Genomic DNA, 23978 nt, shown 5'->3' on the forward strand with positions numbered 1-23978 from the left:
AGCACTGGTAGGGGTGATGATGCTACATAATATAACGTCTTTGTGAGTTTTCATGAAGGTGGCATTCTTATTAGAAGTGGTTAAATCTTGTTACAAATTTTGAGGGAAGTGCTTATCAATTTGTTACCAATCTAGCCTTTGACATTAATCAAAAGGACTCGAATGAGATTGAGCTTTTATACCACTTGTTACAAATGTTGTTGCCATTACACCAAAATATCAACCTATTAGTGCTCGATACAACTAAACTTATAAAATATACAGGAAGTAGTTAAATTGGATTTTGAAAGGAACATTGATGAATTTGCCTAACATATTTTTCTAGAGTACACATTGGAACAACAATTTCTTACATATATTCAAAAGTTATTTCAATTGAAATTTTTAGTCAGTGACTCAATGTAGTACATTTGAAGTAACATTCCATTAGAAAAGCAAAATGTTAGCCATGGACAACATGAAAATTTTTAGTAACATAGACACTTCAATACTATTGAAGCATTCAGAGTCGACATGAACAACCAAGTCTGTATATTAAGATATTTGGACAAATGATATAAGAAAAGGGATCCTAGAATTATTAGTCATTAAACCAAAAAGTGAAGCAAGAAAAGAGATATAAGCATTATTGAATCATCAATTCAAAAGTGAAACAAGAAAAGTGACTTTATTATTATAGAAAAGTTAAGCCATGTCATGAATCCAAAAAAAAAACATTGATAGAACAGGGCTAATGTAGACAATTAGAATTTTAATTTACATACTAAAATTCTTCCTCTACCTATTGTCTATCACTATGCAACTTCTTCACAGCAACACAAAATCCATCATGGAACTAGGCTTGATATACACAACCAAAACCACCCTTTCCTAGAAGATTATAACTACTAAAATTATTTGTTGCCTCATGCAAAGCAAGGTAATCGATTGCAGATGCACATTCTCTCCTCTTTGTAATTTGGAAAGAGCTCAATGATTAATCAATGGCCCAAGTGATATTCCCTTACTACGATATGAAAAGACAAGTTGGTTCAAAGTTTTATTAGTAAACTACTTTTAATTCCATTTGGGACCAAAAAGGGACTACAATAAGAATGCCCAAAACTTCCTTTAATGGATGTATCTGTGGCCCTGAATCCCATAAAGAGATTATGATGATGCTTATTATAACTTCACAAATTGTAAGCTTAACCTCTATAGAAGAGGATCCCATAGAAAGTTTTTCAACCATTAAGGAAAGAGAAGAAAACCTGAACCATCAATGCGTGCTTGCCTTTCATATGCTTGAACTTGAGATGGTGGATGAACTAGATATGAATTCCACTTGTGCACCCAACTACAATATGCAAATAGCAAGATGGCTCCACTAAGGAATGGTGCAAAGATGATAGCCGCAAGGATTAGAACTTTGAGGTGGTGGCTTTCATGACTTGCTAAATTTTTTTGTTCCATTTCTGTTGTTGAAACATTGTTTTGCAACAATTTGATCTACTTTGTATTATGCTATAACTTATTGACCTAAATATTACCATAAATTATTAAACTTTGATAAAGCTATTATCATATTCTGAATAAATACTATTGTTGTTGTCAAGGGCAGTTCAAACACAAGAAGTTTGTGATCAACACATCTAACAAATAAGTTAAAACAAACTCTCTACATTGCATCCACAATAGTTTAACATTTTCAACTAGTTATCCAAAATATAACCAAGGGAAACAATATCATGAGTAGGACAATTCTAATCAAAGATTTTAAATAGACCTAGCCTATAAACACAATTCACCTCAACAACTAAGCTAACATCAAGAGGAAAAAAAGAGACATATAGCTATAGAACCTAGCTCACTCACAAGCAAGCATGTGCCATCGTTAGCAATCCTGTCAGCATTCTTCCCCAAAGATGGAGATGAATCTTCAATCAACCATTTCTATTAGAATGATATTGTAGTATTTACCCATAATGGTCATTTAAGTCACCTAATGCATAGTTCAGAATATCATTATTGACAACTATTGCCGAGGGCAAAAAAAAAAGGGTAAATATATAAGGGGAACAAAATGATCAAATATCAAACATTGTGGGTAGCCACACATAAATTCCATATCACATTTGCATTGTATGTTATGGGTAGCAGTATTTGTGGATCATTTTAGACCTACGACATGCAAAGTGTCCATTTTATGTTAGTTTGAGCTTCACTTGGTTTCAAGAACACTATAATATTCTCTACTTAACAAGGCCAACCACATGAAGGTGGAAGCTCATCTGGCCTCGCCCCCCTCCCGCTAACATCAATCTAAAGTACCCATTATCATCTAATTACATACTTCATTCATTCGTTCATCCATTTATGAAGTATAACATTCAATCAATACAATCACATAACATTCATTAATATGATATAAAATTCATTAATACACAATACTAATAAAAAATTCATTAACACATAACAATATTCATTAACATAAAATAAAAATCTGTATTAATACTCATCATTCATACATAATTACTTAAAACAAAGTTCTTTCATTATCTAACAAGGTTTATCAAAGAAGATTTTTAAAACATCATTTGTTTTTTTTGTTTTTTTGAGCTCTCTTAAGAAAAGCGCTCATAGGAGCATCCATATTTGCTTTATTCTCCTCCTCTTCTGGCACGTGTAATGTCAAATTACGATGGCTCCTTCTCTTTGGAGGAGCAGGAGGTTGCTGCACTAAAGGGGGCTCTGTTGCGAGAACAAGTGAATGGGATAAATTCGCATACTCTTTTTCTTTTTCTAACTGTTACAAGTTTGTAATTAAGTACGAGTACAACATAAAATGCATTTTTCTTACCTGAAAATGCTACATCATGTACATTAATATTTTGATCTGCCACCGCATCAACATGTTGAACACTTCGAACATGGTCCACTCCTTCAACATGATGTTCAACATGCTCTGAAATATTCAAAAAAAGGATACACGTCAAATTCGAATTGAAGATGTTAAATTGTATTCATAATTGCATAATTAATTTCCAATAGCAAATTAATACCTCCACCACTATAATGCACATCATGGCCATCGTCATGAGCAGGTTTTGTGGTAGGATATGAAGGTTGTAGTAAAATGCTATGCACATTGTTATGTAGTCAATTTACATTCAGAACTAATACCAAAAATAATCTTCTCAACTATTTAATTTCATTTATTTTTCATCTGACCAATTTACCTGTGAGATATCATTTTGTGCACTAGATTCTTGGGCAAGGCTTACAGATTCTTGATGTAGGCATGCAACCACAACTTTATAGCCTTCCTTCAAGGCAATTTTTCTATCTTCATCTATGACCTCCACATTGAAATTTGTGCCCTATGTTTTTTGCTTGATAACGTCAATTTTTCATGTATGGTTTCATTAAAGAAAACTGTTTGCAACATTATATTAAAAAAAATAAAAAAAATCATTGCTCTAGTTACAAGTCGAGACTACAGATTCATATAGCCACCAAAGCCAAGTTTGTGTTGGCCAACCTTTTCTACTCTCACTTTTGTAGCCACAGATGTGTCCTGCAATCTATGAACAATTTCAAACATCTTAGATTATATATTTATAAATATCAATAATTAGTGCATGATTACAATGTATTTAATACTATAATGACATACCTCATTTTGCCTTGTGCTACTTCATTATCTCTATCTTCACATAGCCTTTTCTCCTTTGCATCTTCTATTATTTCATTCCACTCCATCAGTGGAATCATAGGAGGACAGTCGTACTTTGGGTTATCCTTAAGAGCCCTTTTATATTGATCCCTCATAGTCTTTATATGCTTTGCTGCTCTTTTAATAAGTAGGCCAGTGTCAAAAATGTTTTTCCAAAATTTCTCTTCAATAGATGCAATCAGCTAATTTTTTTATTCCACAGCTTGTAAATTCCACCTTTTTAAAAAAAAATAGATTGTTAGATTAATAACTTTAATATATTACAATAAATAGAAGAAAAGAAAAATTATGTAGCAATGATATGAAACTACGTACCTTTTATGTATGATGGGTCCAAATAGTCTCGATGTCATAAGAAAAAGATGTTCAAAGAAAGCATTATTACTTACAAAAACATAAAGGATTTATAGTCCAAAATGAGTAATGTAAAAGTAAACTAAATTTACACTTTAAATAATATCAATTTTAAAGCACCCGGAAGCTTTTTTTCTTTCAATGGAAACATAGTTTTGTTATTCAGCAATAATGTCCCTTCATATGAACCAGTACTAATCACACGAACTACTCTAGGAAATAGACCAGCTTCAGTAATACTGGTCTCTGTTGGTCTATCAAATGAAACATCATAACAATTACATGAAAATTTTAGTACTGCCCTCTGTTGGTCTACCTCCCTGCCTATGTCCATCTCTCTCTATGTGTGGGTATATATATATGTATGTACGTATGTATGCGTGGTGTGTGTATGCATGTGTTTGTGTGTATGCAGGCTTCTATAGACATCATTTAAGCACAAATATGCTACTTTTTTGTTCATCAACCTGTAGAAAGACATTACAAAATATAGCACATTGCAAAATATAGAAAAACAAGGTTTTACCAGTTCTAGTGGGCATAGACGATGATGTTTGTATGGTCCTTGTTGTCGACAATGTAGCAAACAATAGTGGACCACCAACCGAAGGAGGAGTCCACACTTCATCATGAGCTAAAGAATAGAATATTGTTAGCAAAGAAATTTGCAATGGATTAAGATAAAATGGGATACTAGTGAGAAATGTCCACAAAAAAAAGGTAAGTGTTATAATGTTGATCAAAGCAAACAAAGTGTTAGTTATATGAACGTACTGCGTAACAACCCTGACCATGTTCACCATGTGATGTCGCAACTGGCACATATGTCTATACAAGAACACATAAAATTAGAGATCATGATCCATAAGATACTATAAAATATTAATATCTATTGAACTTCTATTATTGCTTTAGTCGAATTACTGCTTACCTTCAAAGATTGGATTCTATGGTCCAATTCTATTCTTAGTGCCTCTTTCTCCTCATTTCTATCACCCTCGATGATAATGTTAACAAGTTCATCAATGTATCTTTGTGTAATTTGTTGGGTAATGAATATAGGGTGCTTTTTCCTATCATTTCTGACATCAAATATTCATATACTTTCATCAAAATAACTCCAAAGCCATAAAGAAAAGAACATAATAATATTACATTTGTTTCTATATTAACATTAAAATTTACCATAATTAATGTTTACCTCTATTGAAGGTGTCTAAGATGGTGCATCCATATCGCCCTAAGAAAAAAATTAGTAAGTCTTAGAAATCAGCAACGAAATTAAAGTAATAGACTCACCAAAAAAAATATTAATAATAAAGTAGATTTTATATGTAAATCATTTGTCTTAATTTAAAAATCTAGCATAACTAATATTTATATCTAAAAAAATGTTCGACATGTTTTACTTAATGTTTATATGTGCATGTATGGTTCGGAAAGAAATATTTGGTCATACAAGACCCCATCGTAGTTGACATTGATCCTACCTAGACATTTCGTTGATTGTCATGATCTTCATCCATATCATCATCATCATCACCACCATCATTGTACTTGTCACTTTGATCATCGTCATCACCACCACCATCTTCATCACCATCATCATCCTCTTGATCACTATCATCATTATGACCATCATCACCATCTTCATCACCATGATCATGATCGTCATCAGCATCATCATCATCATCATCACCATTATCATTAGCATGACCAAAATCATCACCATCTTCTTCTTCTTCATCAGTAGGTAATTGTCATTCCTAATAATCATTTAATTCTTCTTGTGCTTCTTCAATATCTTCTTCTTCGATCACATTATACTTTACCGGCCTTCCTCTTGGGTCATGTCTAACCACAAATAACCAACCTAGTTAGTGTGAAACACCAAAGTAAAACACTTGCTTGCATTGGCTTGGAAGAACATAGGGCTCATCTCCGATTGGCTCAAATGACCTTGTATTAATCATAGTAAATCCATTATCATGTTCAATAATAGTCCTCTTGGAATCATTTTGATTTAGTTGTAACCTAAACCATTTGACAAAAAATAGAACTATTTTGAATGAATTAAAGTCGCACTCAAGTATATCATCTAAAATGTCATAGTACTAATTTTTAGATTGTTGAGGATGTATGTCAGTTCTAGATGAAATATTGGTGATTGTGAAGACAACACTTATCCCATAATCACACGTTTTCTTCATTTTATCTAACATTTTTGTGCGGAATTTATAGCCATGGTAGTACATAGCTTTTTGGTATTTGACCTGCAATTATTCAAACATGTCAAGAATCTTCTCATTGATCTATGAGTTGATATTAAACTTATGTCTCATGATTAATAATCTTATGCATACCTTTGTATCTCTTAAGCCATATATTAGATCAAGTACCATTGGCATAATATTGGGATCTCCATTACGATGAGCTTCTTTAACCAATGATGCAACACCATCCCATGTTAATGAGTGACCATTTTCTTGAGACTGTTCAATCCATACTATCATCCAATCAAAATTGTTTGCAATATACAAGTGTAGTGCATTCCACTCACGACCAACTATAAAGAAGACAATTACACCAGTTAGAAACAACTTATATATATATATATATATATATATATATATATATATATATATATATATATATATATATTGATGATGGATAAGAATTGTTAAATTACGAAAAAAAACTTATAATTACCTCTCATCCTCCTCAATCTACTTTTCCCCGTTAGGTACTCCCCTTTGAATTTGTCATTACAGTTGGGATCCCAAATGCGATCTACATGGATACCTGCTGCAAACTTTGGAAGATATTCACTAATATACACCATGGTCTGGTATATCATATATCCCTCTATCATAGAACCCTCAGGATGCAATCTTTGTCAAACCAAGCCCTTCATAAATTTCAAGTGCCTCTCAACCATCCACATTCATCTAGCTTGTACAGGTCCACACACTTCAATCTCCTCAACTTGATAAATGAGGTAGTGTTCTTGAGCATTGAAAAACGTTGCAGGTAAAAACTTTTGCATTTCATACATAAGCTGTGAAATCTTTCTCTTCCAATATTTTATATCTTTTTAATTAATTTATTTAGATGATAACCACCTAAAAGAGATTCAACACATAAAGGAGATTTTAAATAAAATTATACAATAGATTTCTGATAAAAAGCTACAGATCTAAGAAAAAACACTTCTAACCTCGTATATTTTCCAAGATCATATATAACTTGTTTAATATTGTTGTCAAACTATTGTGGAAGGGATAGAGGTAGGATGAATTGCAATCATTAAAAAATGATCATGTCAATATATTATTAAATAATGCAATTGGTACTACATTTAATCTTAAAAATATACTATAAATAGAAAACATGACTTACTTTCAATAAGGTATGCCAATCATGTGTTTTCAACCCTGGCCCAAAATCACCTTTCTTTGATAGAAGAGTGCTTATATTTGCAGCGAATCCTGTTGAAAATTTTGTTTTTTTTATGACTTCTTTTAATGCATCAATTTGTTGCTCCATTCATAACCAAGGAAGGACACTTGTATTTATGCAGTCTCCATTCCTATTTGATTCAATGAAAAATTTTAGTGCATGATTGGATTCTGAATGTCAGTACAAATTTTAGCAATTTGTTCTCTATCACATCTTCCATCCGACATTTTCCACAGTGTCTCTGTTACATTCTTTCCAATATGCATAGCATCAAACAAATGCATGAAAGTTTCAGATTATGAGGTTCTTTTTTAAAGTGTGACCATGTTTCTTCTATCTCTTTAAATGCAAAACCATCAGCAGGCATTTGCATAATGTCATCCTGACTTCTATTGTATGCATGGTAATCCATAAATTGTGCCAAGCTAGCACACTTGAATAACCATTCAAGACGTGGAATAATGGGAATGTACCGAAGAACCTTGTGAGGCACTTTTTTTGTTGTTTGATTTGACCGATATCTACTAACATGAAAATTAGGGCATTCTATTGCAAATTCATGTTGTTTATGATATAGAATGTGATCATTGGGACATGCATGTATTGTTTGATACTTCATTTCAATCTAATTCATAATTTTAGATAATTCTCGGTATGAACGAGGCAAAATATTTGATGGTGGTAACAAAAATTCACTAATCAACCTACAACAAAAAATATGCATTGTTAATATAATTAATAGTAATTGTATGCTAGCATTGAAGATGACAAAAATGACATACCTTAGCATACGTGATTTTGCTACATTGGATATACTATTCATAACCTTTAAGTTCACCAAAAAAAACTATAGTCAATAGTAGAGTTGTTTGGGAGCCTTTGTATAAGGGCTCGTGTGCCTTCTCAAGTAAAGGTATATCAAGACCATCTTGATCATTATTATCAGATTCGCTAGTACCATCCTTGTGAGCCTCTTCATCACCTACCCCAATACCATCTTCTTCAATCATGTCCTCTGGCACATTATCATCTTCTTCCATGGGGGTGTTATCCCCAGCTTGGATATTCACACCTCCATGTTCCTCCAGTAGGAAATCTACATTCAACAATGGATGAAAATCATGGCCCCCTTCAACATGACCATATTGCCTACAATTACTCTGGGCTGTTGTGATTAGAATTCTTCAATTCTTCAAGCCCTTACACTTTTTGCAAGGACAATAAAATTTATCAGGTTTTCTTCAAAACTAAGTACACAATGCAACCATTGTCTCAATATTTTTTTCTGGGTTCATATTGTCAGGTGTGGTCTTTCTTCACAGGATAATATACCTGCAAATAAATTGGACATGTTGTAGTTAATGTTTATATCTGCACATATGGAAATTGTTGATTAATGTTTTCAAATGTAACTAAAATGATCCTATAATTTCTAGAAGGCCTAGATGTTTGCAAAATGTGGATTTATAGACAATGTATCTTAGTTATTTGCAAAATGCCTCAAAGAGATGTCACAAGCTGAAAGTTACTTAGGTGCTAACAGCAGCATGCCATGACTAATCTTGATAGCAATGACTAATCTGATTAATGCATTAACTAATGAAGATGACTAAAATATTGAAACATATTAATGCAATCTTCAATCAAGAACATGTGAGCTCAAAAGATGGGTAAATCTCAAAAACTTGTGAGCCTAAGATCAAAGCATCATCATTTGATAAATTGTTGCATTGAAATATGATCTAGAAAGGGCCTTTCCACATAGTATGTTGGCACTATTTGGAAATCATTGATCATGTGGTTATTGCAAAGAGGCTAAGGACCAAACATGGAATCATGGAGATAGTGCATGGATTTACAAAGAAAATGCAAGAAACATCAAAGAGATTCTTAATTGTTCAATGGTCTTAGTAAAGATAAAGCTTGGCACTTGAAATGCATAGTGCAATGGGATTAGTAAGATATCAAATTTTTTGATAGAATGCTCAAAACAGAGCTTGGAATGCTGATTGATGGACATGCATATGGGAAAGCATGATATGTAATGTTTTATGTCAAAAATGGCTTTGACTCTATTGGCTCAGTGCATGAGATACACCTGCAACTTCTCTACACAATTAGCTTGCTATGAAATATTTTAATCCAGATGGTCAAAACATGTACAAAGAACATGAATTGTTTGACCAAAGGCATTCATGACATTGGTGTCAATGGGTCTCTATGAAAGGGAATGAAAGGATACCAATTCATTTAACAAAGTGCCAAATGTCATACTTCCATCACAATTCAATTATGAAATATAACATGCAACACCATGTTTGATTAGATTGCTTCAAGGAGATATTTGATCAAGGATGAAATGAATGATCGCACCTGGTATGCACCACTTGATGCACTTTACTTCCAAACTTCTCAAACAACCTAGTAACCTCTTCATCTTTTCAAATACCCTTTATTGAGTTCTTGAAACCCTATGAATCTCAGTCCTTCATCCTGTGACTGATGAACCTTTCTATGACTATTCCTATTTGCAATTAGGCTTAATTAGCCCTCCAATTACAAAGCAACTACCTTTTACACTTGCTCTCAACATTCAAAACCTTGAAATAGTCTTAAGGAATCTATTAAATAGTAGGATTCCTAAATTTGTTTGAACATCCACTCACATCTAAGCATTCTTTCATCAAACCCTCATTTTAAGGGTTTCTAACCTAGGGATCTCTAGAAAAGACCCTTAATAGTTACACAAAACCATTCAGATGGTTTAGACACCTTAAACTATACTCCTCTAAATGTTTCCATTCTTCATTTATCTATTCTAACCCTCAGACCTCTTATATCCACCATGTGGTGCTTCCAAATGCACGCAGGCAGACTATTTCCAAGCCATGGGGGGGTGGGGGGGGGCATGATTACTGACCTGATGTAATACTAAATACAAAAATGTTTTGAATTATGAAATATATTTTTTCCTAATTTCTATGCTTTGTCATTTTCTAGTTGTGACCTTCAACTTTTTGTTGTATGTGCACATTGACAACAAAAACAGAGAAATTCAGTTAATTTGTTTGTCAACTTGTGTGAATTCTGAATTCAGCTCTAATGTTATGTGAAAAATTTATATAATGCATATGATGAATGAATTATTATATAAATACTTGACATTTTAATGTTTTAAAATTTTCCTTTTTTTATTGCTGTCCCCCATTGTTCCACACAAAAAAGGCCTCCTGCCCTCTATGGTCATCAAGGACATGTTCCCACATTTCCTGCCATTCCAATATTATAAACACTATGGGATGTGGGGAAAAAAAAAAGTCATGAATAGAGGCTTGGAAGTAGTGGATTGAGGCTTGAAAGCCTATTGAGGAATATAATCAGAAGATGAACGAAAAATGTGGACAAATCCCAGAATGATGATTAATAATTTTAAAACAATACACCATTAATCAATTTAGACGACTCCATTCAAAGCGATTGTTGGTTACAATTCTCCTTAACTAGAAGATTTGACCATTGAGTTATAGAAATCTCCAACAGCTCAAAATACAATCTAGAAAATTGAAGATATCAATATGTTGAAAGATAACTGAGTTTTAGTCATAAATATAATGAAGGAACCAGTGTACCAGTGTCGAATTAAAATGAGTTTTGAAGTTACAGTCATATGCCTTGTGTGAATGCCAAAAAATTATATGTAGATAACATTAAAAATAAAAGTTGAAACCTGAACAAAAATTCCTAGATGATGAAACATGAACTTATCAACTCCCAATCAAACCTTGTTGATGCTTTGATGCCACCTGATGGATTTATACAAAGTCATGTGTGGTGGCACATGATGAAACAAAGACTAAAAATTATATTCCTACCAGTTTCCTGTGAGTGAGCCTAGCTGTTGCTTTCACACTACCAAGACGATGAATATTTGAGGCAAATTGTGTAGTAATAACTCTTCCTTTTACAGAAGTAATCTTTCTCAATAATGCTTTGGCAACATCTGTTTCACTGGTAGTTCTTCCAGGTGAAAGAATGTGGAGTCTCTCATCATCTGACAACAAAAGAAATTTCAGCAGGGAGCATAATCTAACAACTATCAATTACATTTGATATTCCAAGCACTCTGATGGAGCATAGAGAAGCTAATCAATTCCTGAGCATGACAAATAAAATAGTAGTTTTATAATTCATTGACACAGATTAAATAATAATTATCTAAGAAGTATTTAGTTATATTAGACACAAAACCTTGATCCTTGTGAAACAACCATCTATTCATTGATTTTCTACTAAGACACTAAGTCAAAGGTATTCTATTTCCATTTTTCATTTGACATCCTACTAACAAACAAATAGAAAATATTTTTCAAACTATATCCACAAAAATCCTCATCAAATGGGTATATGAAACTTCAATAGAACAAAATGTTATGTGAACTGTAGTTAAATAATACGGCTCTAGTTTCTAATTAAGATTTGCAACTATTATACCCCATTAAAATTTTATTTTCAAGCTTCTTATGCAAAAGGATTTGTTGGAAAATGGTCAGAGGTCATTCAGTGAACTAGAAATTGAAACCTTCTTGAAATCCAGTCAAAAGATTGATGTTAGATATTTTCTAGGGCAATTGAGGGATACAAATCCCTATAATCATCTCAATCCACATATATGATGTGGCTTTGAAGTTTTGAATGGTTCAGAAAGATACATATTTAATAAATAAGCTTCTCAAATACAGAGTAAAGAATTGTTTGGTCTGGTATCTCAAAATTCTCCCTTGATCCCTTAAAATCAATAGCATTCTCATCTTCCAGGGAGCATATATGCTGGCAATAATATCAAGCCCTAAAACATAGAAGACAATAGCATAGCATTGCTAAGATACATGTTGGTAAGGATAGATGGGAGAAGGGTGTGTGGAGATAGCAAGACCTTTTATTAGACTGAGATACAACACCCATCCAAAAAAATGCCGCACTCTTAGAGTGGTGTAGGATATTTGTGGAGTTTTTTGCTTGTATAAGATTCCCAAGCTTCACCATTCATGGATTTTGTTATCTTTTCATTGCTAAAACTCAGTTGTTTCTAAGATTTTAATGCATTCACCTTCAAGTACACAGTCAAAGTTCTTCAAATTTGTATCATAAGTTCAGTTCCTTCTGAGGGATTCCTTCTAAATTCTTATGCATAGAGATTTGTATGTGTGTAAAAAGATAAAGATATTGTTAAGAAGTGGGGGGCATTGAGAAAGACTGAATGGATAAGTAATGCCTTCATTTTCCCAATCCAAGCATTGATATAGAAACTGATCTATATGAAAAGTGGCAAATTTGGAGAGGACCCATTTCTGAAACTTCAAGAATCGATTGAACTCATCATAAAATACCCAATATCTACCATTAAATTTTGGGTTACCCAATTCAAGCACGCTTATTGAAAGGCATTATATTATTGACACAGGGCTCTCAAATTGCCAAGTCTAAAAAAATATTTAGGAGTCTGCAACATAAGAATTCATGCTCAAGATGTTAAATTTTGGATTACCCAATTCAAGCAGGCTTATTGAAAGGTGTTACATTATTGAAATAGGGCTCTTAAATTGCCAAGTTTGCAAAATATTTAGGGATTTGCAATATAAGAATTCATGCTCAAGATGTTAACGTTTATACTTCACTTTGATAGCCTCTCTTCATTTTTTATCAACATAAACTAAGGTAGCAAGAGTCTAAACCATGAACAGTCCACAACAAGTTTTTCCAAGAGATATTGGGAAGTTTTGGATCTCTACAAGTTGTGTTTCACTGTCCCCATCTCTTGTTGCATGAAAAAAAAATCTCGAGGGCTGCATCATTGGCCTCTCATACGGCCCAAGATCAAGCCTCAAAACAATATTTTGTCTCATTGGAAATCCATGTGACAATTACAATGCCGTATATCTCAGATCATATTAAATCCTCTAGCTATCGATAGTTTGGCTTAAAATTAGGCATTGCCTAAATATGAAATGTTAGGTACTAGTAAAACCTGAGATTAATTGTTTACGTTTAGCCTACAATAATTCTCACTGCAATTGTGGGTTTCATGGAGTAAAACTAATCTTCCTTACCTCCTTAACCATTTGGAAGTAAGAGATATACTGATGAAGAGTTTTTTTTCTTTCATTGTTCTTTGATTAAGACCATTAATGTTTGGTAACTTATGCAGGAGAGAAATAGATTTAGGTCTTATTTTCTCTCTAATCTCTATCTTACGGATGAGGGAAAATTTAATATGATATAGATGGAGGAAAGAAAGATAATGTTGATGAAAGATCAAGTAATACTACCCTTAAGGTGAAATAGGGAAATACTGAAAAGAGAATCTTCGAAAGCTCCATCTACACCTACATAATATAATGGGTAAAAAGATACCATAACAACTGAGTTACATATGCACAACTTAACTACCAATCAAGGAATCTTTGATCAATGTCCTTGTTTTTGTATTCATTCTAAGTTACTCTTTGATCCAAACTAGTTATAGGTGAGTAAATTGCTCCATTTGTAGGGTTATCAAAAAGAGTTATAAAAGTGAATTAAAGATGCATTTAGTGTCTCTGTCAGAAGGTGTTGTGATGATTACGCAATAAAGATAACAGTGGAGCCTCACAACTGGTGATCTGAGTTCCCATGAAGACACCAAGAACTCACATCCATGTGACTTAAATAATCAACTCCATATTCATGCATTGTGATCCTCGTGATTGACTTAACTACCATTTGCAACCCAATTTTTCTTATAAAATAAAATTAGGGGCAATAAATATTCATCATCAATACAACTATACATCTAAACTTTTAGGGCTAGAACAAGGGACTGTGTAGTAGAAACGTATGTGACAGGACATAAGTCAAGATTGTTACTAATACTGAGTTGGCTGCATTTTGAACTCTTACAAATTCCGAAAGGAATTTTCCCTCTTATATTGACAACAATTTGAGTTATAGACATGCGATAATATCAAGCACACACTACAAATTTTATTTATCTTTTACAAAAGTATTCTATTAACTATTACTTATGCATTGAACTACTACTTTACAGGGTAGGAAATTCCAAATCCATTGCCTATATTGATTTCCATTTCTATAAATTGACACAATTAGAACAAAAATGTCCAGCTAACAATCTATGCATTGCAATGTTATAAAATATTTTGAATCTTTGAAAAGGCCTATGTCAACATACCTATTTTAGCAAATAACCCTTCAATGTCTTTAACAGATCTCTCCAAATTAGAGAGAGGTGTGCAAGCCTTCTCAGTCAGAGTGTTTCTGCTCACCATACAACATCCCTAATGTAAGTCTCATCTAGGAATATCCTATAAACTACATCTACTAAATAACACTACATGCATACAAACCTTCTTTCTTATCGTTTGATATTATGTATTCTCTTTCTTTAATTGCAAATTTTTCCTGTTTGTAATCTTCCTTTAAAGCTGATATTCTTTTCCTAGATTGCTCGAGAATTTTCTATACACTTTCAGATACAGTTCAAAAAGGGGATCTTCCAAAACTAAGTTACTACACAGTGACACACAATCCTCCCTTAATTTATGATCATTCAATTATTAGAAAACTCAAATAATAAATGTCTTCTAATGACATTAAAAAAATAAAACTATATAAAATCGCCTTTTTAGCATTACAATAACTATCTTGAGCTTCAATAGATCATACACCTCTACCGTAGCTGGAAATTGTCATTAATTGTTGCAAATCAATTTTTATGCAAGCAAAAATGAAGATGGAACAATCATATATCATCTAAAACATCATTTAGAATGATTCTATACTTGTAGAGCTGAGTAAAATACGATTTATAATAGTGAGAAAGAAACAATCCTCAATGTATCTTTGTCTCGATGATAAAGTAATATTTTTGTAAGTTAGATTACCTAATCGTTGCAACTGAACAATTCATTTTGTTGGAAGCTGCCAAAGAACTTAAACAAAAAAGAGAGCATAATAGTTGAATATAACTATCCTACAATGTTTTCATTCTGTCACTATCACTCTTATTCCAATGGTTCATGCCTCCTTCGAGAACTCTCTTAGGATAAATATGAAGATCTCAATAACCTCAAAACCCATGAAACTCAGAAACCATCTAAATAGTTTTGATCATATTCACATTATCCATGAGCAATGGAGTACATGACTTCATAGAAACTAAACAATAAATCAATACAAGATTTGAGGATTGTACTTCTATAGTTGTTAGGAAGTAGTATATATATGCGAAAGAGAGGGACTTCCGAAAATTGTCACTGATCACAAATCAGAAAATCAGAACAACTTTCTACACAACTACTCTCCACACATCGTTTTTGATACCAAAACACAAGATTTAAAGAAAATATTTAGTATTAAATCTTATTCATCTATTCTACAATTCTTAGTCTTTTAAGAAATAGCTCACAGTGGGCATATGTCTCTAAGAAAAGTGCAAATGAAATTTAACAAACAAGAGCAGTAACTGTAAAGATGATAATGCATTTCCAAAAAAATTGATTTTGAGCACACAATAATCCAAGTTTTATCAAACATCAAGAACTCAAGGCATTCATCTATGGCCAAAACATTAACAATGGAGAAGCTAGCCAAAAACGTTTTGACACTTCACTGAACTACAAAAAACAATTTTGTCTTTCAAGTCTTTTCCTACCAAGCAAAGGATGGGATTGCCATCTCTACTTCAAATTTTCATTATAGCTGAAGAATTAATAAAGCAGAAGCGAACCAAAAACTTTTGAGGCTTCACTAGAACAGAAAACTATTTTAGTATTTCAAGACTTTTACCAAGTAAAGTATGTGCTTACTAACTTCTAGATCTGTGAAGCTTGCTAAAAAAAAGTCTATTATCATCCATTAGTATGAATTCAATATTTGAACATAGATCCAAATGGGTGAGAGAAAATCTGAGCCGCAAAAGGGACAAGGCCTTACAGAGAGAATACAAGTGTCTAGTGAACTAAACTTTAAGATATAACTAGTGATATCAAAAATATAAATTTTCCATAGCTTTATCCTTGCACTTAAATATATGCTAACCCTGAACCTAAGCATCATCTATAAAACAACTTTGTGACCTGAAAGAATTAACAGTGGCTCTGTTTTTTAAATTGCGATGAGTAGAAGAGAAAGAGAAAATGTAAAGGTATTGAATAGCTTTGGAATCCGCCTCTGCAACTTTCTGATAGATAACAAACTTGGAATGATATCTAATGACCAGATTTAAATATGTAAATACAGTCCTCATTCTACTGCTAAATTGGACAATGGAGGCTCTTGCTTGAAGAGGCAAAATTGGTAATATAGTTTTGGCCTATTTTGCATTGAAATTATTCCAAAGTGGGGTATAAGGACAACACAAGTAGTCGAGGAAGTGATCATGGAACCTTATACAATTATCTTCAGTTAGGCTGAGATTGGGATAGAGAAATCTCAGCTAGCAAAAAGTACAGTGCAATTGATGTTGCACCCATTTGCTATACCAATTCTTCCAAGTCAAAACTAATGGATAGTGAGGCAACTATGATAAACAAAAAATTACCCCCATAGAAAACATCAAATCTCTTGAGCCCTATGAGTGTAAAGTTCCCATTAGATTAAGCAGTCATGGCCACATGCTTTATTTTCAGTCATCAACAACATGATAATATTGGAACTATAGGGTGGTCGATTCTTACCTCCTTCTCCTCTCCTATTGACCCTACACCAAACTCCCACCCATTGTAGTCAACGCACGGGTGAAAAAAAAGTTAACACTGTTGTGACCTTTTATTATCAGATATGTTCTAAAGGTCAAAATTTAACCAATTTAACCATGGTCAAAATTTCAACCATATCGGGACCATTTTTTCAAAAAAAAATGAAAATAGGCCTTTGGTCAAAAAATTTGGTCGAAAATGGGGGCCTAATGTACTAGTGAGCTATTATCAATCATTGGCTTGTTGATCACTTTAATGTCATAAACATTTGGGGTGTTCCAATCAAAAGGCTCTAGAAGAATAGTTCCCATTTTCTTTTTATTGAACTGTGAATCCAAGATCAGTGTGTCATCAATGTATTTCTTTGAGAAAGTCCTCAACCTAAACAACTTCATGTTTTTTGTTCTAATTTGGCAATGCCTCCATAAGAATGCATCAAAGTCATCTTGACAATCTGCTTATAAATCCTCAAGGAAAGGGAGGTGACCACCATAGCTACTAGTAAATGTCTTGTTTAACTTACCTCTTGGTGTCAAAATTGGGCCTCAAAAAGTAAAACTTTCTTAGTTTAAGGATTTCCAATTTGGTACTTGCATCTTTAGCAGTTGCCAAAGTGCACTTCTATCCTCTACATGATAATGAGAACCCCACAACTTTTACCTTTTCTATGGAAAATGCATTATGTACATCCAAGATTTAATTGTAGAACTCAAGCATGATGATTTCATCACTATAATGTTGAGGTAGTAGATAGGGATGTCATTAGAACCCATACACATGGATAGAGGTGTGTCACCAACTCTTTATGAACCACATCCCCCATGGCTTGATAAAGGTTTTCTCCTTTTTGGACAATTAAAATATGGGGTCCCCTTGTAGGCATATTATTGTGTTGTATAGGAATGTACCATTAGCCTTGCAAAATATTGCAAAACATATTTCAAAATTCAACCCCCATGTGGTCTTTAGTCTCCAACGCTTCATATTGTCAACAAAAATCTATCATCCAAACTACTTAAGATGTCATATAAAAATTGTGAGTCTGCTACAACTCTTTTAGTTGTCAACCAATATTTTCAAAGATCATTTGTGCCTAGTCAAAAAAGATAGTAGATTCAATAATGCTGAGATTAGATAATACATCCTTGGGGAATATTCTTTCACATTTAATTCCATAATTGCGACATAAAATAATGACGATCCCTTGGATGGGAAATATGACTTTTTTCCTAGAGATAGTGGGTGAGGAGGATTATCCACTATGTGTTCACTTATCACTTGCATTCATGCTTCATTGATTGATACTCCCTAAGGGTAAAGACCTTATTGTTCAAAGTCATGTACTTTCTTCTAGAAGTATGGAAGACTATGGTTGTGTTGATAGAATCAAAGGCAAAAATGATAGTATTGTCTGGTAGGGAACAAAATCATGTAGCTGGTGAGTAATTATTGTCCAAGGTGTTGCTGATTTTTGGACAGTAAATGGATGTAGGAAAGAAGCATTTCTAAACTATCCTAGACTAAGAAGGTTGGTATAGTATTCGTATTGAGAAACATTTCCTTTGTGTATATCTTCCTTGCTTTCCTCTTAAGTTGCATTCTTTGATGTCTATGTCCATTAGAAATCAAACTCAACACTTGGAGCACATCATCCTTCATATATTTCATTGTTAGCACTACCTTTTCAAACTCTTTGATCAACTTTTCTCTTCTTTCCCATGGGTTTGATGATACTTGTGTTGGGTTTCCACTGGTGTGGATGATGAGGAAGCTATGCTCTCAACTCTATCTTTTCCTATAAGATAATATTTTATTAGTATACAAAGCCAACACAATCTCAGTAAAACCAAAATTGAATTATTACTTGTGTCCAAGCCTCAGGGTTTCTAATTACTCATTCACAAGTTACTTAAAGAGGATTAAGGAAACTTGAAGCTTTGATATTGAAATCCATAATATGTTCTCAGGTAATTGATGTTGGAGTAGGATTAAAGAGGAAAATATTCCCCCAAAAGATAATCACTTGATGAACATTATAACAAGGGCTTGGGTATGAAAAAATAATTTCTTTATTAGCAACTATGAGAAAAAGAGTAAGTGGTAGAATGAGATCCTAGAACCTTACAATCTAATGTCTAGTTTTGAATAAAGGGTGTCAAACCAAAACTAACAAGGGTACTTTTGATGTGCGACCTGTTATTGGGCCAATGTTAAAGAGGGTTTCAAGGGAAACCCTCTTTTCAACTACAATTTTGGACAATGCTCTTAGTTGGGGGGGGGGGGGGGGGGGAGTACTTCAAACACCAAGGGAAGGATCATGAAAGGCCAAATTAGGGCATCAAAAGATAAGCTCCAAGGGAACTTCCTTCTACACATTTCTGATACAAAAATTGCTAACCTTTCAAAAACCCTTTCAAAGATATGCCCCAAAGGTGTCTTAGATCCAAGAGGAAGAAGCCCAAAAAAAAGACCAAATTTAGGCAAGGTAGAACACTCAACAACCTATGACTAGGATACACACCAAAGGCAAATTGCCTGTGAGTGAGGAAATGGGAGGACATTTTCGCCTTGTAAAAAAGGTGTTCTATTCAATGCAATTCTGTAAGCATTAGACATCTGTGGAGCAATCTTTAGGGGGTTCGTGTGTTGAAAGAAAAATGTGAAGCATCTCCTTCAACTAGCCCTCTATAAATGGGCAGTATGGTGTGAGATTGAAAAGAGTAGGGGACGCAAATGACATTTTGTGACAGTAAAATAGGCAATGTAATCCAGTCTAATGACATTACACCAAAGGCATTATCGGTGGAAGGCTTTAGGTTTTCAATAAGCCTCATGAAAGAAGAGCATGCCATATTTAGTGTAAGTGCCTAAGCGTGGGACAACTCAAACCACTGGAAGAAATGAAATAATCAACCAAACGTATGAAAACATAAAAAATGTATGCGGTAAATACCAGTTTAAGTGCAGAAAGTGCTAGATTCAGAGCCAGATGCGAGAGATGGAGTCCAGTGTTCCAGATGAGGAGCCAGTGATGGGAAAGCAAGCAACATTGGCATGGGTTGACCCAACGTTCTGTAGCTCCAGCTACTTCGCATGCTCAACAATGAAATTGAAAAAAAAAATTCATGTTAAATTTAAGCCCGTGTTGGTCAAAATTTTGACCAACATAGGCTTAGATTTTTAAAAACAAGAAATTTTTCCTTCTACAATCCAACCAATCAAAACCTTATTAATTGATGGTCAAAATTTTTGGTCAAAAAATGACCTCAAATGTACTAGTGATAGTAAATAATCAAAACCATTATCGAGTTTTCTAACATTGTTTCTAAGGTTAAATAGTTGATTTTTCTAGGTTCTTGTAACAATATTTGTAATAAGAATAAATACATGTTTCAATACATTTAAAAATAAAACAAATTTTAATACATTTAAAAATATTATAGAAACATATTTATACATTAAAAATATTTTTAAAATACTATACAACTAAGTAAAGTAAAATAATATATACGAAATCATAAAATAACCAAAACCAAAATTTCACTTACCTGATATGATCAAACAAGATGAATAGCTCTAAAGAATTTCACAAATCTTGGAACCTATTTAGTGCAAATGATCCCTTTAGGAGATTCTTTGAGGTTTATATACTTATTCGGGTGTTTGACCAAACACTTCAGCCAAAATCCCTTGTTTCAACAAAATCAACCTTGTCACATATGTAGCACATGACGTTTGTCCAACTGAAAGAGGTTTGACCGAAACCATTTTGGTTGGACCTACTCAATTATCCTAAAAGGTGACATAAGTTTGTTCTTTTACCCTAGTATGAACTATTTTTTGTGTATGTTTATTCAAGCATCATACTATATATTTTAGACGTGACATGTGATTAATAATTTAAATGTTTTAATCTTCTCATAAATGAGTCACCCCTTCTTTGTAGTGTGCAGTTCATTATTATTCCACATAGAGAGAGAGAGAGAGAGAGAGAGAGAGAGAGAGAGAGAGAGAGAGAGAGAGAGAGAGAGAGAGAGAGAGAGAGAGTTTTAGGCGTGATATGTCCTTAATAGCTTAAATGTTTTAATCTTCTCACAAATGAGTCACCCCTTCTCCATAGTGTGCAGTTCATGGTTATTAGAGAGAGAGAGAGAGAGAGAGAGAGAGAGAGAGAGAGAGAGAGAGAGAGAGAGAGAGAGAGAGAGAGAGAGAGAGAGAGAGATGTGAAGAATTTTGGAGGTACAACTCTAGTTTAGCCCTAGTAAACTTATGCATGCACATCAACTTATGATCGTAATGATGATGTGAAGACTAAATTCATTCTTGAAATTCTTTGACTTTGCAATGTGAATGAAAAAAGTTGTTAGTTTTTAGCAAGTTCATTTTGTTGTAGAGGACATAATGTTGAATCAAAAAACTCAATCTCCCAGAATCCTAGATGTAACGTCCCACTCGGGAACCCAAGAGAAATTAACCTACTCTGTTACAATATTTTAGTGAATAATTTTTTAAGTGTATACAATATAAGATAATGATGCAGAAGAAATAAATTGAAGCTTTAGGAAATATATTGAAGCTAAGAGTTGTGTATGTTTTGAGAGTTCTATTGATGTGTATTGCATTCATAGGCAGAGGTAGTAACCATGTTTCTATATGGTGCATCACCCCTCTTTCATTTTTGCAATTTCTTTCATGTTCTCCTTCTCCCTTTTTCCTCAAAGTGGTAGTGTAGGTGCATCCTGATAGTAAGGAAGTTGACATTCTTTAGAGATTCAGCCTCAGAGTACAAGTCCCACACTTGGAGGTTGTTTCCATGTTACACAAGGTCACTTTAGGGTCATAGCTCAAGTAAGGGTGGAGACTTTTGTGTCAACAAAAACCCAAGATGCATATGGGCAAATGCAATCAACTAAGTCAACTCTAAGATTACCCTGGCACTCTCTCTGCACCGTGACCACCTAGTGACTCTATGTGGCATCAGTAATCCTTTCATATAGACAAAGAAACTAACTATGCAAGATCGCAATCAAGCATCTTCTCGCACTCCCATCCTAGCTTATACTAGCGCTCAAGACATGGACAAGGAATCACCTAAAATATTTTTATTTCATTTTTAAACCCCTTATTTAATGTGTAGTGTTATCACTTAATTAAGTTACTTACAATGAGTTACCCTGGCAACCACATAGGGCCCCGACCCCCATTGCAAGTCACTTCCCTTCTATACACCTAATAAACTACCCTAATACCCTATTCAAATTCAAAAAGATAAAGGAATGCCAAAAAGATTTTCATAAACCATAATCATGAAAGTCACCAAAGTAAACTAATGGAGCATAGGAAAGAACATCACATCCAACAAGGATTCATTATCAATCTCAATTTAACATCTTAAAGAATCATCCATCTCATAATGGATATCACATAATAATTTAGTAATAATCCATAAAGTCTCATAATCATGAGAACAATAAACCAATATCAATAATGTCCATCTCCGTCATAGAGTGCATTAATCAAAAGTGATAAAGGAAATCAAAACCCTAACAGGTAAAACCTAGGTTACATGATAATAATAAATAAATAAATAAATTATTAGATTCCTAAAGTTTAGCTTGAGTAAAATAGGGTTAATTAGAAAATATCTAATTACTCTAACAAAAATGATTTAAAACAAACCATTACACATATACTTGTCAAGTTAATTTTCTATATATATATATATATATATATATATATATATATATATATATATATATATATATATATATATATATATAACTACTACTTAAACCATTTAAAACACTCAAATATTTTTAAAAAAATGACATAAAACGATTATTTAACTATAAAAACTTGAAATAAAACATTTTTTAAAAAAAACTGTGTTGACATACCTAATTCGGCTGGATTGATGTTTTAGCCCTGATGTGTTTTACACTCCTAGCAATGGCTCTCATTCAAATGAATCGCCAATTGCCATTTTTTGAACTTATATAACTTTTGGGGTTTTGGTTGAAACTGATCTAGCTGGATCTAGTCTAACCGAAAGGCTTTCAGTCGGAACCCCCTATACATGTACATGTCGTGTGGCACTTATTGGGTGCCATGTCAATCTGGTTGGAAGCATTTCGATTGGACCAAATCCGGTCAGATCAACAAAATTAGCCTCAAATGTGACCCACATCCATGCATTCACCCATATTATATGCATGGGACTCTATTGTTTTTGTGCATTCTTAAAAATTCCTTTCAATGCAAGCATAAATTAGCACTAATAGTGAATGCATAATAGTTGTTTAAATAATATCTTTTGGAGTTATTGTATATTGAATATAGGGCATGTGTTCTATAAGACACATACACACTATAGGGCCTATGTGCTTTGGCAAAATGGGCTTTTAGGGACCAAAACATCTTTTGCCATCTTTTGGTCCCTTGTCTTTATGTGCTTGCCCATGTAGCTTATTTGTTCTATTTATTAAATAGTAGCAATGTATATCAATCAAACACCATACACACATATTGATACCTATACACACATATGTACATACATACATATATACATACATGCATACATATATATATATATATATATATATATATATATATATATATGTATGTATATATGTATGTATGTATGTATGTATGTATATATATATATATATATATATATATATATATATATATATATA

Source organism: Cupressus sempervirens, chromosome 5, assembly GCF_028749045.1.
Source record: "Cupressus sempervirens isolate cs-2001-9-10 chromosome 5, ASM2874904v1, whole genome shotgun sequence".
Classification (NCBI taxonomy): domain Eukaryota; kingdom Viridiplantae; phylum Streptophyta; class Pinopsida; order Cupressales; family Cupressaceae; genus Cupressus; species Cupressus sempervirens.